The sequence below is a fragment of the Capricornis sumatraensis genome, chromosome 17 (assembly GCF_032405125.1).
Source record: "Capricornis sumatraensis isolate serow.1 chromosome 17, serow.2, whole genome shotgun sequence".
Lineage (NCBI taxonomy): Eukaryota > Metazoa > Chordata > Mammalia > Artiodactyla > Bovidae > Capricornis > Capricornis sumatraensis.
The window spans coordinates 67326235-67338985 of record NC_091085.1 but is presented as its reverse complement, the minus strand read 5'-3'; the positions used below and the strand labels follow the sequence as shown (position 1 = coordinate 67338985).

General features: G+C 44.9%; 1 non-coding gene across 1 annotated transcript; it reads left to right on the top strand.

Moving 5' to 3' along the window:
* Positions 1-9026: 9026 nt before the first annotated feature.
* TRNAG-CCC (transfer RNA glycine (anticodon CCC)) lies at positions 9027-9100 on the top strand. Its single transcript has one exon. It is a non-coding gene; the product is annotated as a tRNA-Gly (tRNA).
* The last annotated feature ends 3651 nt before the right edge of the window (positions 9101-12751 follow it).

Below are 12751 nucleotides of genomic sequence, written 5' to 3'. Positions count from 1 at the left end.
GGATGGACATGTATACACTGCTGTATTTAAAACAGATAAAATAGGACCTATTGTATAGCCCATAGAACCCTGCTCAATGTTATGTGGCATCCTGGATGGCTGGGAAATCTGGGGGAGAGTAGAAGCGTGTATATGTATGGCTGAGTCCCTTCCCTGTTCACCTGAAACTATCACAACATTGTTTGTGAATTGGCTGTACCCCCATGCAAAATTAAAAGTGTTTAAAAAATAAATCTATATTGTTTCAAGCTGTTAAGTTTGGGGTAATCTGTTACAGCAGCAACGGAAGACTAATATACATCCCTAGACCTGAAGGAGCAGAGAGAGGAGTGCCTGAAGGCAGCTGGGTTGTTCGAGAATATATACAGCCAGCCAGAACGGAAGGATCCAGAGGGTAAACACCCTGAACTCCTGCCCCCTCCGTCGGCTCTCCCACCAGGCCCCCACTGGCCAACTCTAGCTGTAGGACAGAGGGGTGGACAGTTGCTGGGGAGGGGTGGTGAAAAGCTGGGTAGACAGATATCCAGCCCAGAGGCAGACAAAACTGTTAGCACTGGGCTCAGAGAATGACACAGTAAAGGTCAGATTATGAAAGGATGTTGTCAAAAACAGCATTAGGAAGAATGTAACATCTGCTATTTTTGTGTAAAAGGGAGGGGAATGAAAGTTTATCCGCCTATTTACTTGTTCATGCATAAGAAAACCGAAAGAATACATAATTAACTAAGAACAGAGGTCACCAGGTGGGGGTGGGAATTGGGCAGACAAAAGGCATGAACAGGAGGTAACCTTTTACTCTATTTTCTGGGATATGAACAAGATAATTTCTCAGAAAAAAAAATGGAAGAAAGAGCAGGAAAGAAAACGAGAGGAGAGGAAGAGAGAATATGAACATCGATTCTCTCCAGCTAACCTTGGACGAGTTGCTTTTCTTTGCAAGAAAATATAAGCTTCCTAAAATGCTTTTGGAACACAGTGAGGGTGGAGAGAGAAGGGAAGAGATGAAGAATCAGAGAAGGAAAGCAAGAAGCTTCCAAATGTTCTCCCATGAAATTAGAATCATATAGTCACAGAAATCTAAACCTGACTTTATTTTTATTTACTTATTTATAATTCTTTATTGAATTTGTTACACTATCACTTTTGCTTTTTTACGTTTTTGGTGTTTCGGCCACAAGGCACGTGGAATCTTATAGCTCCCCAACCAGGGACTGAACCCGCATCCGCCTGCATTGAAGGGTGAAGTCTTAACCACTGGACCATCAGGGAAGTCTCTTGATTTTATTTTTAATTAAAAAAAAAAAAGCAGTTCTGAATGATATACCACATCACAGTAGCAGTTGTTAATTTACCGGCACAGATTGAATTTGTCCAATCTTCCCTCCCTTTTGTAGGTTTGATATGTGATTTGGGGAAAATGGTTTATACCTCTGGTTAACAAAATTCTCCCATTCATGTGAGATGGGAAGACAATTTTCCAAAAAAAAAAAAAGTTTTCTCCCATGCAAGGAGTTTTTGCAATGCTCTGATGATAATTCTAGTCATTTTCACACTATAGCAAAAGAAATCAGATGGGTCATTCCTTTGAAATACATAGACCCATTAGCAATATAGAGAAGCATAGAGAAAGGCAGAAAGCCAAAATTAAATATAATCAACTCTTTAATGTGGACAACATTTAATAGGATAGGTGTGTAGAACTCCATACTGTTCCTACGTGACCATACTTTTCAGGAAAATTGTCATCCCATCTATTTTGAAACCTGTCTTTGTGAGTTAATAACATGCCATTCAAATGTGCTGGTCATGAATTCTCATTCCACAACCTATTTTAAAATAACTGCTTTGCCTTCACCTTACAAAGGACCATGACTTAGTCAATCCCTTACATTAGACGTTAGTTATTTTCTTTCACACGGTTATAAATACTGCTACTGTGAACATCTTTCATGTGCTAACTGTGTGTACATCCTTGATCATTTCCTTAGGATCAGTTCATGGCTGTCAAGTTTCTTCATCCAAGACAACAATTTTATGGCTTATGTTGTAACAGGGTAAATCCCAAATTTCAGAAAGGCTATACCAATTTAATTGCTTCACTGTGGCCTTTCAAAGGGATCATTAGGGACTCTCATTCTGCTTTGGTTCACCAAATGAGCAGAGATTTCATTTTTCCCTAATTGGAAAAGATTCGGTTAGGAGCATAGCCTGACAATGGTCACTAATAACCCCTTTGATCTGCCCCAGGGAACGTCAAAACAAGTTTGCCCTCCTCCCTCTGAAGGCAATTGGAATTCAATTGTCCAAAGAGCTCCTCTTTCTGTCCAGTCATTGCTGACCTTTGGGACATTAAGGACTGTCCCAAGATGCCTTTGGAGCCAGGGAACTTGGCCTCCTTGGTCTGGCGGTGGCAAATGGACTGTTCCTGACCCCACACCCTCCAGGAGCCAGTGGTCCAAGGCACCTAAAATGATAATACATTCAAATTAAACCTTATTGGATGAGAAGTTTCACACCCATTAGGCATATCACCATTTAAAAAAATTATACATGGAATATGTCTTTGGTTTGGCTTAGTCCCCTGGGCTGCTACAACTAAATAGCACAGACTGGGTGCCTTATTAACAACAGATTTTATTCCTCATTGTTCTGGAGGTTGGAAGTCCAAGATCGGGGTGCCACCACAGTAAGGTGAGGGCCCTTTTGGGGGTCACAGACTTCACCTTGTGTCCTCACAGGGTGGAAAGGAATAGGACAGTGGTCCCCAACATTTTTGGCACCAGGGGCCAGTTTCATGGAAGATACTTTTTCCACAGAGTGGGGTTGGGGATCAGGCTGGAATGGTTTCAGGATGATTGAAACTCTACATTTATTGTGTACTTTGTTTCTATTATTAATACATCAGCTTCACCTCAGATCTCAGGCGTTAGATCCCAGGGGTTGGGGACCCCCAGGAATCTCTCTGGGTTCTCCTTCATAACAGCAGCAATCCTATTCATGATTAGTGAATGAAAATACACATTCACTTCCTAAAGGCCCTACCTTCTAATATGATCACATTGGGCTTTAGGATTTTATCATATGAATTTGGAGGGCACACAAGCATTCAGACTATAGCAGGCTCCCTAGGGCTGGAGCCTGGGATGGAAACTTTTGTTCAAGTGCGTTCTTGAGGAAGAACTCTAGAGAAAAGCCAGGAGGGAGGTGAGGTAGGCAAGTTCAGAAGCCACGGCATCTTGTGGTTCAGCTGAAGTCTGGCCTTGACCTGATCCCATGAGGAGTTCAGGAAATCAGACAGCATCACAGAATCATTTCCCAGACCCCTTGAAGCCAGGGGTCTTTGTACCCTTTGTTAGTCATTCAATCTGCCTGCCTCCAGTGTGGGGGATACATGATAAGCAGGAGAGCAATTCTCCGTGGAAGGAAGGAGCTCTGAGCTCTTAGCAGCCAACACTCCCAGCAGCTGGGAGAGCGGTGCACCAGCCCAGCAGAAGGATCTACACCAGGTGCCAACAGCATCTATACCACATACGAATAAATCATCCGCATGAAACACACCAACATTTCCGGTAAGGCTCAAGTCGCAGAGGATGGTCCTAACAAGCCCCGGGAACTTCCCTGGTGGTCCATGGTTAGGGACTCCAACCTTCCACTGCAGGGGGCACGAGTTCAGTCCCTGGTCAGGGAATGAAGATCCCACTTGCCTCACAGTGTGGCCAGAAAACAAGCCACAGATTAAAAAATAAATAAATAGGGACTTCCCTGACAGTCCAGCGGCTCAAACTCTGCACTCACGATGCTGGTGCCCAGGTTTCATCCCCGGTCAGGGAACTAGATCCTGCATGCCACAACTAAAAGTTTGCATGCCACAACTAAGACTTGGTGCAGCCAGATAAATAAATACAAATAAATATTTTAAAATAAATATGAGGTTTTTTTTTTTAATAAAATAACAAGTCTTGTTCCTTCCATCTCAACACAGGAGGCACCGCTGTTCACAGTTAGGTATCTTTCCAGGTTTGATTGGTCTGTGCACCTGCACGTATGTCTAGAGAAAACAATAAACAGTATCGTTTGCATTCAGAAATTGCTTCATACTGATTGTCCTAGGCTGAATTGTGTCCCGATCCCCTCCCCACCCAAGGCCTACATTGAAATCCCATCTCCTGGTCTCTATGAATGAGGCCTTGGGTAGAGGCAGGGTCTTTACAGAGATCATCAAGTTAAAATGAGGTCAGTCAAGAAATCCTGCTCTATCCTTTGCTCCTCATACTATTTGCACAAGTTAGCCAAACACTGTGCTGTGAGCCGGGCTTCCCCCGTGGCTCAGTGGTAAAGAATCTGCCTGCAGTGCAGAAGACTCAGGAGACGTGGGTTCGATCCCTGGGTCCGGAAGTTCCCCTGGAGGAGGAAATGGCACCCTACTCTAGCATTCTTGCCTGGGAAATCCCTTGGACAGAGGAGATTGGCAGGCTACTGTCCAGGGGGTTGCAAAGAACTGAATACAGCTGCACACTTATGTGTTATAAGCCGTGAAATACAAACTATGAAGTTTCAGATTCCACATATGAGATAAAGGCACTGACATTTGCATTTAAAATTGGCCTTGCACCACATACAGAAGGGTCCAATTCATGCTCATGGGTTTTGGTGTTGTTCAGTCGCTCAGTTCAGTTCAGTTCAGTTCAGTCGCTCAGTCATGTCCGACTCTTTGCAACCCCATGAATCGCAGCACGCCAGGCTTCCTTGTCCATCACCAACTCCCAGAGTTCACTCAGACTCTCGTTCATCGAGTCTGTGATGCCATCCAGCCATCTCATCCTCTGTCGTCCCCTCCTCCTCCTGCCCCCAATCCCTCCCAGCATCAGAGTCTTTTCCAATGAGTCAACCCTTCGCATGAGGTGGCCAAAGTAATGGAGTTTCAGCTTTCGCATCATTCCTTCCAAAGAAATCCCAGGGCTGATCTCCTTCAGAATGGACTGGTTGGATCTCCTTGCAGTCCAAGGGACTCTCAAGAGTCTTCTCCAACACCACAGTTCAAACGCATCCATTCTTCGGTCCTCAGCCTTCTTCACAGTCCAACTCTCACATCCATACATGACCACAGGAAAAACCATAGCCTTGACTAGACGGACCTTAGTTGGCAAAGTAATGTTTCTGCTTTTGAATATGCTATCTCGGTCATGTCCAACTCTTTGCGACCCCATGGACTGCAGCCTGCCAGGCTTCCCTGTCCTTCACCATCTCCCAGAGCTTGCTCAAACTCATGTCCATCGAGTCAGTGATGCCATCCAACCATCTCATCCTCTGTTGCCCCCTTCTCCTCCTGCCTTCAATCTTTCCCAGCATCAGGGTCTTTTCTAATGAGTCAGCTCTTCACATTAGGTGGCCAAAGTTATTGGAGTTTCAACATCAGTCCTTCAAATGAATATTCAGGCTTGATTTCCTTTAGGATGGACTGGTTTAATCTCCTTGCAGTCCTAGGGACTCTCAAGAGTCTTCTCCAACACCACAGTTCATGAGCATCAATTCTTGGTGATGGTTTACATCTTTATTTATGTTTAACTTTGAACCATATTAAATAGCAAATAAAAACCATGACAACAGGTTAAGAAGAAGAAACCACAGGAGAAAGGAAAAAGTTTTATAATTGAGTACCTTTCCTGGGACTTTCCTCCTGCTTCTTAGACAAGGACCCTGCATTTTCACTTTTTAATGGGCCCCACAAATTGTGTTTCTGGTCCTGGCCTGGAGATTTCCCCTTTTCGACTTCAGCTTTATATTTTGTTAAAATGCTATTGCTGTCCTTTCTTATGCAGGTGTCTGTGTTCCTTGCCCCCACCCCCCATCAGTGTTTGAGTTGTTCCTCTACCCTGTTCCTGTCTCCCAGCCCCTATGTCCTTTCTGCTTGTCCAGACTGTTGGGTTGAGTTCCGAAAACAGACCTCAGATGGAAACTGGGAAGTTGCTCAGTGTAACTCACGTCCCCAGGAAATGCAAGTGTGGGTCCCAGCGAAGGGCTCTGAATTTCACTTTGAGGAACAAAAAGGCTCCCCTTTCCTGGGGTTTCTGGGATCCCCACCCCACTTCCTGCCTGCTTCATCAGACCAGCTCCTCTACCATGCTATTCCTGCACCCCCAAATCCCACAGGTGACTTGGGGAGAGGTAGGATAGATCAGGAACTAGGGAATCCCAGGACACGGTCTGGAAACTTAGTCATAACCAGGTGCCCTAAACGGGCAGGCAGGGTGCCTTCCATATAAGGGCATAGAAAGCCCTGGAAGGACCAAGGGAGGAAGAACTGGGCAAACTCACTCCAAGACAATTAGGGGCAATGCTGGGCATTTGTCCAGCTCTGTTCCTCAGCCCAGGGCTCCTTTAGTAAGGCCCCAGATGGTCTCCAGACATCCCAGGGTAGTTCCTAAGAACCGGCTTGTACCACCACTCCGGGAGCCAATAGCCCTGCACCTGGAAACTCACATATAACCCCAAAATGATATATTTAATGAAGAAAGCAGTGGGATGGGGTACTGCCCACTTTCCTCTCTCTCTCTGTCTCCCCTCTTGGTTCCATGCAGTCCTTATTCACCTATGCATAAAGCCCAGATCCTATCTCTACAGTCCTGATTCTGGAACATCCTATCACTCGGCTAGGTATTTATCCTTTGGAAATGGAGAAAAGTGCATTAGGAAGGCTGCCAAGAACCAAAAGATCCACCCTGAGAGGAAGCTCCTGGCCACCCACACCCGAGTTCTCGAATTTCACCCCATGGCCTTAATTAAAACTATATACCATGACTGTCAGAGGCTCCCCCAGCCTCTCTGGCCTCCCTGCCCCTACCTCCAAGTGCAGTCTGTTACTCCCTAGGCTGGTCTGGTCTCCAGGAGCTATGCATTTGGTCAAAGAAGAAATATGAGTTTTGAAAGCAGATCATCCTGAGTCCAAATCCATCTCTATCGTCTTGCCAGGTAAGTGTCTAGGGTCAGGTGATTTCATGTCTCCAAGCCTCAATTTTCTCCTCTGTAAAATGAGACAACAACAAAACCCACCTCAAAGGATTGTCAGGAAGGGTGGGTAAGCAGTATTTTAGCATGCACGGCTTCCTGATACACTTTTCATTGTAGGAGGCGTAGGTTTGATCCCTGGGTCGAGAGGATACCCTGGAGGAGAGCATGGTAACCCACTCCAGGAGTCTTGCCTGGAGAATCCCATGGACAGAGGAGCTTGGTGAGCTATAGTCCATGGGGTCACAAAGAGTTGAGCACAACTGAAGTGACTTAGCATGCACGCAGGCAAGATTTGACCACTGCAGACCTCTCCAGCCACAACCACAACGTGCAGCCACCCTCGCCCTTGCTGGGTGGCCCCAGTCCTCCTCCCTCCCCCTCTGGCTCTGTCAGTTCCTCTAATGGGCTGTGCTCTCTACTGCCACAGGGACCTCACACATGCTGTCCCTCTGGCCCATCCCCTTGGATTCTAATTCCAGCTCAAACATTACCTCCCTAGGGGCAACCTCCTATGACAACATGGCCTAATTCACATTCCACTGTTACACACGCAGCACTGCACACCTGTTCTTCATAGCACTGAAATTTGTGTGGCTTTACATTTAATGGAGAGCAAAGAGCCAACTCCATGGAAAAGATCCTGATGCTGGGAAAGATTGAAGGCGGGAGGAGAAGGGGGAGACTGAGGATGAGATGGTTGAATGGCATCACCCACTCAATGGACATGAGTTTGAGCAAACTCTGAGAGAGAGTGAAGGGCAGGGAAGCTGGGGTTGCAAAGAGTTGGACATGACTGAGCGACTAAACAATATCTGTCACCCCTCTGGAGCGTGAGCTTCATGAGACTGGGGACCACATCTGATTCAACGTTGGTGCCCCCTTAAATCCCCTTACCAGCCCAGTCTAGTAGAACCTACTTCCTACTGCCAAGCCCTACATTTTTTTTTCCTCTTAGGGTTTATTGGTTTAGGCATCTATCTCAGAGTTTACTCTGGTACTGAAGTCTATGTTTGCCCATGCACAAGGCCCAGTATTGGGTAATTAACCAGGTGCAGCCTCAACCAATGAATGGTGGGAGTCGGCATTTGCACCCTCAGCTCCCTCACCACTCGGGCAGGATAACTCTGGGGACGTGCCCAATACTGGTTCCCTGAATTGCCCAAGTGGGATTAAGCTCCATTTTTCCACCTGAATAATCCACTCTTTTTTTTTTTGGGGGGGGGGGGGCTGCAACACACGGTACGTGAGATCTTAGTTCCCCAACCGGGGATTGAACCTACATCCCCTGAATTGAAAGCAGGTAATCTTAACCACTGGACCACCAGGGAAGCCCCTGAATAATCCACTCTTGATCATCTGCCTTCCTTGTCTGGGTAAGCATCCTCCTTTCCCAGTGCATACTTCCATCATAGCCCACTTACCCTCAGACACTTCTCTCAAACCCTGGGGCTTGTACTAGACTTGTACACAAACTCTTGGGTTTCTGGAGAAGCTCAAACTAAAACATAACTATTTCCCCAGGACCTAACATGGCACCAATGCCTAGTAAGCACTCCATAAAAATCTTGCTTGAGTGAGTGACGGAATGAATGCGTGCATGTAAAGAAAACTCCACCTGATAACAACTCCTTGGTCTCTGGTTGGGCTCACAGAAGACCCTCAGGTCAATTGACTACCCCTATCTGGGACTCAGTTTTTCTATATATAAAATCAGCAAGGTTGAAGCTGGGGATTTGGAGAAAGTAGACCTAGGAGGACTTTACTCAAGCAGCTCTCACAGGGGAAGATGTGAACCTTCTCCCAGACCCCAAATATATTTTTCAATGTTTAAAGACAGTTTTGGTTGTTATCATGCAAGTGGGGGAGGCCAGGGATGCTGCTAAACACCCTACAAGGCACAAGACAGCCGCCACCTCAAAGAATCATTCAGCCCCAAATGTCAATAGTCTTGAGGCTGAGAAACACCGTTGGAACTTCTTTTGAACTCTAAAAAATCTATCATTCGAAAATGACAGACTTCCCTGGTTAGTCCAGTGGCTAAGACTCTGCACTCCCAATGCAGCAGGCCCAGGTTCAATCCCTGGTCAGGGAACTAGATCCCACACGCTGCAATTAAGAGCTGACATGCCATAACTCAAGATCGTGTGTACTGCAACTAAGACCTGGAGCAGCCAAGTAAATAAATAATTTTAAAGACAAACAAACAAATAAATAAAATAGGATCAAAGTCAAACCCAAAGGGTAGGCTCACCTGAACTTTCTTTTAGGGGCACAATTACTCTAGTTCACTTACTCATAGGGGTGCACTTTTCACTGCTTTTTATCTCTGAAGTCAGGATGTATTTGATAATCAATGGTGCATAATAGCTGAATTGGCAGAGGTCTTATTCCTTTTTGTCTGGGACTAAAAGTAACTGCATTTCCTCTTCAATTTGACAACATGTGGTCCTTTTTTCCCACTCCTGGATATATATTTCATTGGAAATGAAAGAGTACCTTCCTGTTCCAGGAATGTTTGAGACTGTATCTAAGCCTTGTACATAAGAACCCACCCTTTAACAGACCATTTTCCCACTAGAAAGTATTCTCTCAATATGTGATATCAACAGACATTAAAAAAAAATTGCTCTAGAGACTTGCACACTAAAAAAATAAAATAAAACAAACAAGAAAAACCCAGCTTGCTCTGATCCGAGTCCTTACTTTCTCTCTCCACACCCACGGGGAAAGCTGTTCTTCATTTATATCATCAACATTCTCATTCTTGAGACGTCCTCTAGATGCCTCCAAACCTTCAATCCTCAGAGAAACCCCAGTTTGTCACAACTTGAATAAAAGTCAAAGCGCTTGAGAGGGCCTCCCCACAGAGCCTGAGACTCCAAATGGTCTGTGTAGCATGACGCACTGTTCGTCTAAGCTGAACTCTTCTAAGGATCTCCAAAAGGGGTGACCCTTTGAAACACCCGTATAATGACGCAACCTAGGGTAGACCAGATGTTCGTGCCCATTCTCCCCACCAATCACTATAACTTTGTCTTAGACTTAATGGTCACCTGGGAGATCATTAAATTCATCCTCCTGGTTCCAGGAAAGGTGCTTTTTCATTATTTATCCTTTATGATTCGCTTCATGTTCTAACACCTCTATGAAGCCCAATGAAGTTGAGTTAATGGCTCCTCTCTGTGTTCCCACAGCCCCTTACATTTACCTGGACCACAACACTCATCACAATAAATTGTACTTGTCTTTTGACTTGCCTCTCTCCCATTAGGCCAGTGTACTCAAACTTGAGCCTGCATCAGACTCCCCTGGAGGGCTTGTTAAAGCACAGAATGCTGGGCCCCTCCTTCACACACTTCTGATTCAGGAGCTCAGGGTGGAGACAAGAACTCACTTTTCTAACAAGATCCCAGGTGATGCTGATGCTGCACTGTGAGATCCACTGACGTCATCCACGAGTTCCTTAAGGTCAGAGCTCTTGCTTCCTTGAAATCTGTACAATCCTATCCCATGGTAGGCAGTTGATACATTTGTTAAAAAAGATTAAATCAGGTATTAATTAAAGGTGCTAAGAGTGGCATTCAACTGTATTTAAAAGATGCATAAAAGGAGTGGCAACAGGTACTTTGTCTTTGCGGAGGTACTAACCCACTCAAAGAGTTGACTCATTGGAAAAGACTTTGATGCTGGGAGGGATTGGGGACAGGAGAAGAAGGGGACAGCGGAGGATGAGATGATGGCTGGATGGCATCACTGACTCGATGGACACGAGTCTGAGTGAACTCTGGGAGTTGGTGATGGACAGGGAGGCCTGGCGTGCTGTGATTCATGGGGTCGCAAAGAGTCGGACACGACTGAGCGACTGAACTGAATTGAACTGAACTGAACCCAATCAAGTGTCTGATACAAAGATGCCTTATATGGTTGCTTTTTTTTTTTTTTGCTCCTCAGAGTCTATACTTGGCACTTCGTACACATTGTCTCTTTCAATCCATCCCCACAAAACTCAGTGACATATGTTTTGTTATCCCTGTTTTTTAGTGAAGTTGGCAAAGACTTGGAAAGTCTTTAATTTTCAATGTGAATTTTCTTACCCCTAGGGTCCTTGGATCTGACAGCAGGCATTTAATTAGAACCATGTGTCAAACAGAATAAATTTTCCTAGAGGTTCAACTTTACTGAAGGAGCTGGGAATGGGAGAAGATGTTTTGACACATGCATATAAGTAAATTGGCAGGGTTCTGTTTTGCCATATTGATCGTATCAGAATAACTTTTTATCACAAACTATAACACTTAAAGGGCAATTGGCTGTGATGCTCTCAACACTTCCTGGTAGTAAAATTCACTCTCCTCCAATTCTGGCTGTATTTGAATGAAGTCACTTGCCTCAAATGGGATTCAAAAGTGTGCTAGTCTGAATTCCAAGCCTATGCTTTTAACAACTTCCTTTTCAAGGGGAAAGGGACATGGCTGGTACAGAACAGGTTGTCCAGTTAACTGAGCCAAGTTTTTTTTTTTTTTTTTTTTGTTTTACAAAAGTCCTGGGAGTCTGATGTGTAAAAGGTGAAGTTGGGACTGTTTCAAGCAAGCATTGTTGAATCCACACCCATTGTCCCATCATCCTATGCTATATTGTTAGCAGTTTGGTTTGGGGTACCAACAACCCAACGGACAATGCATCCTTGTTCTAGGCAAATCATTTGCTAATCCATTCTAGTGTGCCAGATAATGTCACTGGTGGCCTCCCTCACAACTGGGAATTACTATGTAATCCCTTTCTGGGAAGGATGAGAAGACAGAGCTTTCAAGGAACATTTTGTATCCTTTCTCTTTAGGGATATTTGTATGATATCTGGAGCTGTGGCAGCCACCTTGAGACTATGAAGGGAAAAGCATGGTGAATGAAAGCCAGCAGGTTAAGAATGGCTGAGAACTGGACTTTAATACTATTGTTAAAAGCTCTTATAACTGTCTTAGACTGCGTACCCCGGGTCTCATCTGAGCTAACAGGAAATATTCTTTTGGTTTAAGCCACTACCTGTCACCATAAGTATTTCTATCTGATATATAATCCCAGAATTCATCCTTCCAACACACACAGGGCTTTGTTCTCCTGCATGGAGAATGCTATGGAAGAGATTAAGCTAATCCAACCTGCCCATTCATTTTTCTTCACAGCCCAAACTTTATCTCTGAGAAATCTAAATTTCAAGCAATGATTTTCCTAGATTCCTTGATTCAATAGGTATCTATCAAGTACCTTCTACATGCCAGGCATTCCTCAGGGCATTGGCATATGGCAAGGAACGAAAGAGATGAAGTCTCTGTTTTTATGGTGCTTACATTCTAAATAGGAGACAGAAGGCAAAACACAAAAATATGTCAGGTGATGATTGATGCTACAGAGAAGAGAGGAGGAAAAATCAGGCTTAGGAGACAGAGAGAGGCTATCTGGAGGGAGGGATGTCCTGCAGACAGAGGACGTTGCAAATACAAAGGTCTTGCTCATGTTCCATGTGCAGCAAAGAGACAGCTGTGGCTGGGAATGCTGGCTTCATTCATTCAGGTGGTGCTAGTGGTAAAGAACCCACCTGCCAATATAGGAAACATAAGGGACGAGAGTTCCATCCTTGGGTCAGGAAAATTCCCTGGCGAAGGAAATGGCAACCCACTCCAGTACTCTTGGATGGAGAATCCCATGGACAGAGCAGCCTCATGGGCTACAGTCCATAGGGTTGCAA